This window comes from Lutra lutra, chromosome 13 (assembly GCF_902655055.1).
Source record: "Lutra lutra chromosome 13, mLutLut1.2, whole genome shotgun sequence".
NCBI classification, from domain to species: domain Eukaryota; kingdom Metazoa; phylum Chordata; class Mammalia; order Carnivora; family Mustelidae; genus Lutra; species Lutra lutra.
The window spans coordinates 9,022,231-9,034,724 of record NC_062290.1 but is presented as its reverse complement, the minus strand read 5'-3'; the positions used below and the strand labels follow the sequence as shown (position 1 = coordinate 9,034,724).

General features: G+C 43.0%; 2 long non-coding RNA genes across 3 annotated transcripts in view; both read left to right on the top strand.

Moving 5' to 3' along the window:
- LOC125083808 (uncharacterized) overlaps positions 1-5,165 on the top strand; it is a 208,333-nt gene extending 203,168 nt beyond the window's left edge. Inside the window, exon 3 of the long non-coding RNA XR_007122382.1 lies at positions 5,078-5,165. This is a non-coding gene — a long non-coding RNA (uncharacterized LOC125083808). The remainder of the gene's footprint in view (positions 1-5,077) is intronic.
- Positions 5,166-5,177: 12 nt separating this feature from the next.
- LOC125083807 (uncharacterized) overlaps positions 5,178-12,494 on the top strand; it is a 322,084-nt gene continuing 314,767 nt past the window's right edge. For both annotated transcript variants that reach the window (XR_007122381.1, XR_007122380.1), the window contains exons 1-2: positions 5,178-5,255; positions 5,307-5,331. This is a non-coding gene — a long non-coding RNA (uncharacterized LOC125083807). The remainder of the gene's footprint in view (positions 5,256-5,306; positions 5,332-12,494) is intronic.

The following is a 12,494-nucleotide window of genomic DNA, read 5'->3' as shown; positions in this document are numbered from 1 at the left end:
CAATGAGATACCACTATACATCTCTTAAAATGGTTGAAATCCAGAACACTGACAACACCAAATGCTTGCAAGGATATGGAGCAACAAACTCTTAACTCATTCTGGTGGTGGAATACAGCCACGATGGAAGATGGTTTGGCAGGATTTTTTTTTAATAAAACTAAATTTACATTTATAATCCAGCAATCACATTCCTCTGCATTTCCCCAAAGGAGTTGAAACCTGTGTCCACACAAAAACCTGCACTCAGATTTTTATGGCAGTGTTACTTTATTCAATTGCCAAAACTTGGAAACAACCCAGATGTTCTTCAGTAGAATAGATAAATAAACTGTGGTATATAGAGTCCAGGGAACATTATGTAGCGCTAGAAAGAAATGAGTTGTCAAGCCATGAAAAGACATAGATGAAATTTAAATGCATATTACTAGTGATAGAAGCCAATCAGAAAAAGATACTTACCATATGATTCCAACTATATGACATTCTGGAAAAGGCAAAAAGGAGACAGTAAAAGGATCAGAGGTTGCCAAGGGGTGGAAAGAAAGAGGGATGATGGGCAGAGCAGAGAGAATGTTTAGGGTAGTAAAACTACTCTGTATGATACTATGATGGAGATGTGTCATGATACATTTGTCAAGACCCACAGACTATGGAACACCAAGAATGAACCCTCATATGAATGATGGACTTTCTGATGGGTCAGTGCAGCTTCACAGATGATTAACAAACATAGCACTATTGTACATGAGGTTCATGGTGGAAGGGGTGTGAGTGTGTGGGTTCAGGGGACACATGGGAACATTCTGTACTTCCTGCTCCATTTTTTTCTGTTTACCTGAAACTGGTCTAAAAAAGAGTCTGTTGAAAATGTCATTAAACTAAATACACAGGTACATATACAACGCGAGAAATCTGAGTAAGATTGGGGCATTGCATCACTTTCAGTATCTTGGTGGTTATACTGTACTGTAATTTTGCAAGATATTACCATTGGGAGAAATTGGGAAAAGGGTACACAGGATCTATTTTATTTTTCACAACTGCCTGGGAATCTATAATTATCTCAAAATACAAAAGTTTAATTAAAAGAAAATGTACACTAGATCAAGTCTCCATCTTCCTTAAAAGCATTTGACTTCCATCCCACTTAGAATAAAAACAGACATTCTTTCTAGATTTTATATGGTTCTGTAAGATGTGTCCCCTGTCAGCCTTTCTAACCATCTCCATCTCTATCGTTCCTTCTGTAGGCTTCAGCAGTGGCTTCCTTTCTGTTCCTTTGGTAGGTCAGGCCATTTACCAAGACATTCTGCTCGTTCCTTCTGCCTTGGAACCTTCGGCAGGTCACCTGTGTATCTGCCTCAGGCATGCCCATCATGTCAAGTGTCCCCATTTCAGAGTGTGTCCCAGATCATTCTATGGAACATGGTCTACTCAGGTACTGTCTTCACATTTACCTTTATTACCTTGTTTATGCTACTCATCATTAACAGCTTTCTCTAACTTGACTTGCCCTTTCCCCCTTACACATCTACTTCTGCAGAGTGCAGAGTGCATGAGTGCAGAGTTGTTTGTCTGTCTTGTTTCCTCCCGTGCCCGAGTGCCCAGTTCAGTACCCAACTCCTAGGAGGTGCTCAGTGAATAAATGCTAAATGAGTGAATTTTTATAAAAAATGCATGAATGTCACTAAGAAGATCCCCATTAAAATGAGGAGGGAATGAACAGATGAAGAACTCTAGCTTAGGACCTTAACCATGCCACAGTTTGAATTGCAATTTCACTGAAAACTAAGAGTTTTAAAAGAAGGAAAACATTTTGCTTGGTGGGAACCAAAGTTAATTTCCCAGTTTTTCTGAACATATGTAGAGGTGAGTCTGAGAAGTAATTAACTACAGCTTCCTGACTGAGACGCAGACTCTGTGTCTGAGAGGGAAATCAGTGGATTATCAGGGCAAATAAGGTCCTGTGCTCTCCTGAGATGAAGAACCAAGGTCAAGAAGAATTACAAAGTGTAAAACATTACAAAAATTACAAAACATAAAAGAAAGAGAAAATGCCCAACTCATGGACAAAATGTGTTTACTCCACACAGCAGCACACTGGCCTGACTTCTTCCTGTAAGAGTTGTTTGGAAGTGAAGCTCAAAGAACCAGGCCTGGGTTTGCCCCTGTCACCTCTTACACTGCACATCCCCTAGACATGCGCTACTGTCGACAGGCCCCTGGCTGGTCTAGTGGTGTTTTTAATTTTTATTTATTTATTTATTTATTTTTTCCCATTCTCTGCTGTCTCAGTCAGTTAGGGCTATTATAAGATGACACCATGGACCGGGTGGCTTACACAACATAAATTTATTTCTCTCAGTTCTGTAACCGAGGAAGTCTGGGGATTGAGTTCTGACGAACCTCCTCTTGGTTATGCCCTCAGGGGATGGAGAGAGAATGACAGCACATCTCTTCTCATGAGGGCACTGATCTCAGCATAAGGGCTTCACCCTCATGATCCAATCACCTTCCAAAGGCCCATCTCCAGATACCATCACATTGGCGATTAGGGGTTCAACATATGAATTTGGGGTGACACAAATGTTTAGTCTGTAGTACCCATCAGTCGCACCTTCTCTCTTCTGACCCCAAACGAGTTTACCAAAGTGTCATTCCTCAAGCCTTTGCTCTCAGCTGGGTCCTGGAGTATAAGAAATGAACAAACAGGAAGCTTTTGTTAGAAATATCGTATTATCCCGGTGATGGGATGGTTGACCTTCAGAGAGCCCGGGGTTCAGGACGCATTTCTTACTGACAGGGACACATCCAGCACTCCCTGCTTAAAGAGCAGGGTTTAAAATGTTTTGTTGTTACCGGCTTCTTGTAAGATTAAGATTAAGCAATAGTTTGTGTGTGTGTGTGTGTGTGTCTGTGGTTTTTTTTCTTTTAAACAATTTTTTTAAAGATTTTATTTATTTATTTGACAGATAGAGATCACAAGTAGGCAGAGAGGCAGAGAGAGAGAGAGAGAGAGGAGGAAGCAGGCTCCCTGCTGAGCAGAGAGCACAATGCGGGGCTCGATCCCAGGACCCTGAGATCACGACCTGAGCTGAAGGCAAAGGCTTTAACCCACTGAGCCACCCAGGTGCCCCGTGTCTGTGGTTTTTATTTCTGTTTTTATTTTGTTGTTTACTTTTGTTTTTGTTTTAAGTTTTACTTATTTTAGAGAGAGAAAGTGCAGGGGGGAGAAGCAGAGAGAGTCTTAAGCAGACTCTGCTGCTGAGCTGAGATTGACACGGCCTCAGTCTCACAACCCTGACTTCGAGGCCTGAGCCAAAGCCAAGAGTCAGACACTTAATGGACTGTGCCACCCCGGCGCCCAGGTTTAGCAGTATTTTGAAAGACTTGTGCTGCTCTAAAAAGAAAATTTGAAAGCTGCTCTATCATACTCCTGATTTTCCTCCTTTCTTTCATAGTATAATGGCTACACCTTTCAGTTCTCTTTTTGGACACCCCTCACAATCCAGATTGCCAAAGGTCAGTTTGCCCCACGGTGGCCCTCTTTTTCCCCTGCTCACTCCCTTGGTGTCCTACCTAGTTGCTTGACTTTAAATGCCATCTGCATGTTGATAACTCAGAAATATTGATCGTTAGCCTTGACATTGCCTCTGAAACTCAGACTTACTTAGTTGACAGCCTGTAAGGTTTTTCTCCTTGAATGTGTCCTAGGCTACTCAAGAGTGACATGCCATCCATCCTGAACCCATATTCTTGACTTTCCTCCACCACTGCGTCCTTCAGCAAGTCCTGAATCTGCTCAGTCTTTAAAACCTGCCCCATCATTTCTCACCACCTGGTTAGCTGGCACCCTCGTCTCTGTGATTTCCTGCAACAACCTCCCGTTTCCTTTACTTCTAACTCCTGGCCCTCTACAGTCTCCTCAGGGCAGCTAGAGAAATCCCTTCCAGATAGAAATCAGATCAGAACATTCCCATGCACAGAATTCCTGAGTGACTTCTTAACACAGTGACTTCTTAGCACAATGAATAAAAACCTAAGTGCTTCCTGTGGCCATGAGGCCCTGACCCTTCTCCCGCCACCCTTCTGTGGCTGACTGCCCCAGCTGCCCAGTCTCCCGTCCGCCCTCATTCACACCAAGCACGCTGCTCCTCATATCTATGCATCCCAAGACTCTCTGTTCTGGGGGTTAGAAGTTAAGGAGGAAGAGTGGATATATCCGATACACAGATACTTCTGATACTACATCAGTCATTCATTTACTCTCATGATGAAGCCATTTATGGGAAAAAAAAGTGTATATATAGATATACATGTACATACTGGTAGATAACGATACTTTATGGGTATAGGGCAACAATTTTATAAGGCAAATAGAGTCTCTATTAATTTCTTGAATTAAAAATAATTTTTAAAACTCTTTCTTGCCCTCCATTTCTCATACTCTGGACATTCCTCCATAAAGAAAAGAGTGGGAATGCCCCCTCACAGGGCAACTGGTTGTTTCTATTAAGTCAGCAATAGGTCTGATTTGTTTACATCAACTTCTTTGGCCATTAACATTGCCCTGTTGGGCTGTTTTTTACAATCCACCCATCCCCACCTTCACACACATACACACATGCACACACACGGACCTTTACACTAAACACATAGTCCAGCTAATTTTCTTTTGCTAGCAGTAGCCTGGACAAGTATCATGGACACCTGTTCACATCCAATGCTAATGGAAGTCATGGTCTTTCCATGAATCAGTGACATAGTGATGGAAGCCCAGCAAAACCATTCCTGGAATCTTGAAGCTGTACCCTATCTAACATATTAAGTAAATCATTGGAAAAGAGAACACTTCTCTAGCAACAATTTGGTATTGGCAAAACCTACCCACTCCTGAAGAAGAAGTGCCGAGAACCTAACATGCCATTGAACTTGACGAGGCCTGACTGTTAGGACCAGGTTCACCAGATTCTTTCTGCAGTAAAAGCAGCAGCACAAAGGACCATGGGAACACGGGTCATCAGACTCTGGCCTTGCCATCTGTTGCATGCCGTCTTCTTTTTAATTCTTTCAGAGTTCAGCTCAGTGGCCACCTCCTGTATGCAGGTTTTCTCCATTTCTCCTGACCTCCATGGAGACATGACAGTCGGCCTGGGCCCTGGCCACCTCCTGTAGGCAGGTTTTCTCCATTTCTTCTGACCTCCATGGAGACATGACAGTCGGCCTGGGCCCTGGCCACCTCCTGTAGGCAGGTTTTCTCCATTTCTTCTGACCTCCATGGAGACATGACAGTCGGGCCGCAGGGGGCAGGGAAAGGACATTCTACAGGTGTGTGATCTTTACCTCCATGATGACAGGGACTGACCTGCCTCATCTTCCCCTTTTACAGTTGGCTATCCTGCAGGACTCGTGTTCAAATTTAAAAAAGTTTTAAAAAATAATCTGAGGGTTTTGAAGGGGCAGGGGGTGGGAGATTGGGGGCACCAGGTGGTGGGTATTATGGAGGGCATGGATTGCATGGAGCACTGGGTGTGGTGCAAAAACATTGAATACTGTTACGCTGAAAATAAAAAAAAAATAATAGGAAAAAAAATATATATCACCTGGGGAACTTGTGGAAAATGCACATTCCTAGGCCCCGCCTCCGGAGATTGGGACTTGCTTGGTGGAGGACGAAGCTTGGGTAGAGGCCCACGCTGCGGCCTCCTTGTGGCATGGGTTAAACCTCTTGGTTGCGGAGGTTTTGAAAGCATGTTTTTTCACGTAAGAATTGTTTTCTCCTATTAAAAAAAAAAATCAGGACTGACAATATTTCCCTGGATTGTTATGCATTGGGTGAGATCACATTTGTCCCATTTTGAACCCCTGTCCCCTTAGGCATTTGCTTAACCCCTCGGAGTCCTAGAGTCTAGAATCCTAGAGTCCTATTGTCTCTATTGTAAGGTGGGTTTTTGTTTTGTTTTGTTTTGTATTTTTTTAATTTTATTTTTTATAAACATATATTTTTATCCCCAGGGGTACAGGTCTGCGAATCGCCAGGTTTACACACTTCACAGCACTCACCATAGCACATACCCTCCCCAATATCCATAACCCCACCCCCCTCTCCCAACCCCCCTCCCCCCATCAACCCTCAGTTTGTTTTGTGAGATTAAGAGTCACTTATGGTTTGTCTCCCTCCCAATCCCATCTTGTTTCACTTACTCTTCTCCTACCCCCTCAACCCCCCACGTTGCATCTCCTCTCCCTCATATCAGGGAGATCATATGATAGTTGTCTTTCTCCGATTGACTTATTTCGCTAAGCATGATACCCTCTAGTTCCATCCACGTCGTCGCAAATGGCAAGATTTTTTTTTTTTTTTAAACCCCTGGTGGGGAAGGGGCGGAGAGAGAGAGAGTGTCCCAAGCAGATTCCCCATAGCGCCTGGAGCTCGATGCACAGGGCTCGGTCTCACAACCTTGAGTTCATGAGCTGAGCAGCTATCAGCTTAACTGGCTGACCCACCCAGGGGCTTCTGGGGGTTTAAATAAGTAAAAACACGTGGATTTGTTGGGAGAAATAGACGAGGGAGTGTGACGAGTCCTCAGTCTTCGGCTTGGAATTTAGGCACTCCGTGAGCTTCTGGCCGTGGTGTGCGCCGCCCGGCACAGTGAGTACGCGCTCCATGGTGGGCCCTAAAGAAAATGTTTATCCTTTCTTCTCTTTCCCTCGTGCCAGTTGCTGTGTTCTGTCCTGATTCCCTATCCTTACAAGCCAGGCCTTTGGTATGTAGTAAGGAAGACTGAGATGTCTAAGTCCTGTTTTGAATTCTGTTCCTTGTTTAATTATGGTGACATAAAGAGGATACAGTGTGTGTATGTGTGTCATCAGGAGTTCAGGTGTGTAGTTAAGGAATTGTTCTGTTTCTAACTGCTGAGGAGAAACACGGAGGGGACAGAGCCTGTAACATTGGGATTTAAACAAGGGGCAATGCCGGGCCCCTGGTAGGAGTTGAAAAACTTCTAAGGGACTAGGGTGCTTGGGGGGCACAGTCAGTTAAGCGTCAGACTCTTGGTTTCAGCTCAGGTCATGATCCCAGGGTCATGGGAGCCAGCCCTACATCCTGGGGCTCTGTGCTCAGCAGGAGCCTGCTTAAGCTTCTCTCTCTTTCTCTCTCTCCCTCTACCTACCCCCAGTTCATGCGCCGATGTGTTCTCTCTCTGTCTAAAAACTAAACAAAAACAAAAGACAAAAAACTTCTAGGGGACCTTGTTATTCTGAGCGTGCTCCTCAGGAGTATGGGTATTTCCTGGGAGCAAGATGTCAGGCCCCAACCCAGACCTGCCCGGTCAGAATCTGCCCTTCAGCAAGGTTCCCAGGTGGTCCCTGTGCACGGTCAGGTGTGAGAAGTGCTCTGAGAAGGCGATGAGATGATGGCTGACAGCTGAGGGTGCCCTCGGAGCTGGTTTACAGGGGTTTCCTCTCTTGCCCTCCCCACCGCGCCAGCCGTCTGCAGCCCAGTCTGATGACTCAGTGCCTGAGACCACACTGCCGTGTTGTCAGGCCCAACTCTGTGCCTGAAACTGCTCTCAGTCCCTGTTGTGCGTCTGGCCCCAGTACTGTGAGCACCCAGATCCCTTGCCGTCCCCGCACGCTGTGCCTTGACTTCCCGCACGTCTCACCCAGCCCGTTTTCCAGGCTCCCATCTTGACCTCCCATCTGTGACCTTCTGACTCATGGCGTGGGCCCTTGTCAGAATCTCTGTCCTTCCCACCTCAGGATCAGACACACGGTGATGCTCTTTTACTTCTGACCACTGGTCCCCGCCCCCCCCCCCCCGCCCCCTGTCTTTCCTCATGTGTTCCCACTCTGGAATTCAGCCCTCCCAGGCTCAGCCCGAGGGCGAGGGCTTCTGGAACTCTGCTATGTAAGGAAATCAGGTCCAGGAGGCAGATTCTGGGGCACCTCCGGGGGCTGCTGGGACCCTCTCTGCAGCCGTCTGATCTTCATTTTGGCTCCTGAGTGCTACACAGCTCTCTGGAAACAGTTTTCTAGATGAGGTCCGGGGAGGGAAGAAGGAGGCTGGGACCAGAGGACACGCAGCTCAGAAAGCTAATACTCCCGAGAGGCCACTGCGGACTCCTCGTGCTCTCTTCACACTCCTGCTTTGGACTGGCCTGCAAGTTCTGGCCTTTCTCCTGAACTATCTTTTCATGCCCGACGAAACTGGTTAGCTGGAAGATACTCCCTGCTGCTTTGCAAACCACAGTGATGTTGGAAATAAAACTCCGTAAAAGCCGCCCCTGACATTACATCAATCGGTCATTGACCGAGCGGCCTCTGGAGGAGCCCATCATGCTACCCTCACTTGTTTTCCTACAGATAGGATATTTTGGTTTATTGGAGCGCCTATTGTCTGACGTTTTAAATTATACACGTATTTTTTTTTATCCTAGTCATTTCTGAAGCAAAACTGACTTCCCTGGTAATTAAATTTTTCCCACAACGGCAATTTCACTGCTTCTTTTCATTTTACTGCAAGACGCCTGTGGATTATGATGCTGGTGTCAGTTCTCACCCACCCACATCCCTTCAAGGCAGCGGAAAAAGGTGTCGACATTTCTAAGGTGGCCCAGATAACATGTAGTTCCCCCAATTTCACATTTGGAGGCGTGTATTGTATTACTTACAGATATAGACCAGCTCCGTACATGTTTTGGATTTATTTTAGACGCTACTAAATTTGGGAGCTCTGTATGCAAAGATACAACCTTGAGTTGGCTACGTTCTATTATGACATACTCTTCAGTGGAACTTAAGTATACTATTAGTAAGATTATTTTGGGTTTTAAATAGTATTTTATATTCCCCAAAGTCCACTTGAGAAGAAATTTGGCTGGAACAAATGATAGTCTATGAGACAGGCAAACTCAGGAAAAGATGGTCTGTGACCCCAGTGCAACTGGAAGTTCATCGGATGTGCTGGACTGACTTGCCCTGTCCTGCTTGATGAAGGAACTACTCCCATCCTACGCGCTCTCCTGCACTTTGCCACCACTCACATATCACCTCTTGGGCGGATCCTTCATCAAGCCCCTAATGTGGAATTTTCAAATTGCCAGTTTCAATTCTTTAGTAAGTCATGAAAGCAATTTAGTGAGTTTTATACAGCCTTTTTTTTTTTTTAAATGAATAGGTCAGAGTGACTCCCAGGCAGAAAGGATAAGTATTGTTTTGTGAAATATTTATTTCAATGGGGTGTGTGTGTAATTACATGGTAATGTGGATTATATTGCCTTTTGGGGGTTGTTGCAAAAAAAAAAAAAAGTTTGAAATGCATAAATGGACCTAATATTGGTTCCTTCCGAAAATAATTCTATGCTCTGGATATTAAGGATCTTTGTCTTTCAAGAAGCTAGAGTCTTGAGGTTGCTACTAAGCTAACGGCCATCTTGAGGACACCCACAAGCAGCGCACACCCACCCCCCACATAAGTGCTTGAGTATTTTGCCTTCATGGGCCTCTGAGCCTGGTTCTACCCTCCATCACGAGGGGGAGGGGGTTTGTGAAGAAACTACATCCTTTCCTTGACTTCTAGCCATTGGGATAGGTGGAAAAATGTGAAGTGTAGTGAAAAAGAATCTGAAGAGAACAATTACCTTGAAAACAAATATTTAACGTTGTCAGAGACTGCTGTTAAAAGACTTCAGGTCCAGGTGGTATTACAATCAGGAGCTTTCAGGCCTTGAAAGAATAAATATTTCTCTCTTTATAAATGATTCTATGATACAGGAAAAGAGAACTTTCCAATCGACTTTATAATGTGAACATATCCTGGAAACCAAAGACCGGTCAAAAAATGGCAACAGAAAAACCCCAACATATCAATTGTACCTGTTACTATAGGCAGAAACTTCCAAAATTAAATGCTAGCAAATAGAATTTATCAGATTATTTTTTTTAAAGATTTTATTTACTTATTTGAGAGAGAGAGAGTGAGAGCATGAAAGGGGAGAAGGTCAGAGGGAGAAGCAGACTCCCCATGGAGCTGGGAACCCGATGTGGGACTCGATCCTGGGACTCTGGGATCATGACCTGAGCTGAAGGCAGTTGCTTAACCAACTGAGCCACTCTGGCACCCAAATAGAATTGATCAGTTTATTGAAAGAATAAATGTATGACAGTGTGATCCTGTAATTGGAGAACATACAAATGATTCCACATAAAGAAATCTATTAATATTACCCATCACATTAGTAAGGTAAGGGAGAAACATGGAGGGGACAGGGTTTTTTTTATTGATTTGTAGAAGTTCTTTACATATTTTGATACAAATTCTTTGTCAGTTAATGTGTTGCAAATATCTTCCACCAGTGTGTGGCTTGTCTTCACGCTGATGGTGTCTTTGGATGTCTCATTACCTTTCTCAACTCTCTTAAAAATTTTAATAATGTTTGCAGATATTTTTGTGTTTTATGTGAACAACTCTGTTACCTATGAATAATAAGAGTTGCCTTTACTTTGAATCTTCTAAGTTCTATCTGTTTTTCGGGCTATGATGTTCATGCTATTTTGAATAGAAGTACTGATGGTGAAAATTCTCATCTCATCCTGGTTTTACATAAAACATGTCTTAGATTTTACCATTGGATATGATAGCTATTTAGATTTTATAGATATATTTTCTTAAGGTTAAGAAAATTGTGTTCTATTTCTCATTGTGAAAATTCATCACTGTTCCTACATCTTTTGAGTTAGCCACATGATTTCTTCCCTTTAATCTGCTAATCTGGCAGATTGCCCTATTAGATTTTCTAATGTGGCACCAGTCTTGATTTTGCTGAATAAATCTAAATAAGTAATATTTAGGATTGGAGTTTGTTAATATTTATTAGGATATTTTCATATATGTTGGTGAGTGAAGCTAGCTGTCCTTATCATTTTTAGGCCTCTCAGATTTTATTTTATATTTTATTTTGAGAGTGAATGAGTGTACACTCAAGTGGAGGGGAGGGGGGAGGGGAAAGGGAGAAGGAGAAGCAGGTTTCCTGCTGAACAAGGAGCCCAATGCTGGGCTCAATCCCAGATGCTTAACTGACTGAGCCACCCAGGTGCCCCAGACTTCTCAGATTTTAGCATTTAGTTTCTATTAGCTGGCCTAAATTTGTTGGAAAGTATTTTCTATGTTTCTGAAAAAGTTTGTAAGATTTTAACTATCTATTCTTTGAGTGCAAGTAGAATTTCCTTATAAAATCATTCAAGTCTATTTTCTTTGTGGAAGGATTTTTAACCACTAGGTCAATTTTTAAAATATTTATAGAACAATTCAGATCTCCTAGTTCTTCTGATCTATCTTGATAATTTATATTTTTCTAGAAATCTGTATATTTCATCTACGTTTTCCAATTTATTGGCATAAAATGTCTCAAAAAGATTCTTGTTTTAAATGACATTTTTATTTATAAGTCTTTATTCTGAATCTTGTTTTTTTTTAACCTTTCCTTATTCAGTATGTGTCTAAATTCTCCCATGTATTTATTGAGTTCTTTGCTCATCATTCTTCAGGATTTCAGATTTTTCTTCTGAGATCATTTTCTTTCTCCTCAAGTTCATCCTTTAGAAATCCCTTTAGTGGGGAACCCTCCTAAACTGTTGGTGGGAATGCAAGCTGGTGCAACCACTCTGGAAAACAGCATGGAGGTTCCTCAAAATGTTGAAAATGGAACTACCCTATGACCCAGCAATTGCACTGCTGGGTATTTACCCTAAAGATACAAACGTAGTGATCCGAAGGGGCACGTGCACCCGAATGTTTATAGCAGCAATGTCTACAATAGCCAAACTATGGAAAGAACCTAGATGTCCATCTACAGACGAATGGATAAAGAAGATGTGGTATATATACACAATGGAATACTATGCAGCCATCAAAAGAAATGAAATCTTGCCATTTGCGACGACGTGGATGGAACTAGAGGGTATCATGCTTAGCGAAATAAGTCAATCGGAGAAAGACAACTATCATATGATCTCCCTGATATGAGGGAGAGGAGATGCAACATGGGGGGTTAAAGGGGTAGGAGAAGAGTAAATGAAACAAGATGGGATTGGGAGGGAGACAAACCATAAGTGACTCTTAATCTCACAAAACAAACTGAGGGTTGATGGGGGGAGGGGTTTGGGAGAGGGGGGGTGGGGTTATGGATATTGGGGAGGGTATGTGCTATGGTGAGTGCTGTGAAGTGCGTAAACCTGACGATTCGCAGACCTGTACCCCTGGGGATAAAAATATATGTTTATAGATTAAAAAAATAATAATAAAATAAAATAAAATACATAGTTCATTCCTAAAAAAAAAAAAAAAATCCCTTTAGTGAATTAAAGGACAAACTCTTTCTATTTTAGTTGCTCTGAAAATATCTTTATCTCCTCTCATTTCCTAACTAATGATTTCACCAGATGTAGAAGTCCAGGTCTCAGCATTTCAAAGATACTATGCCACTGTCTTC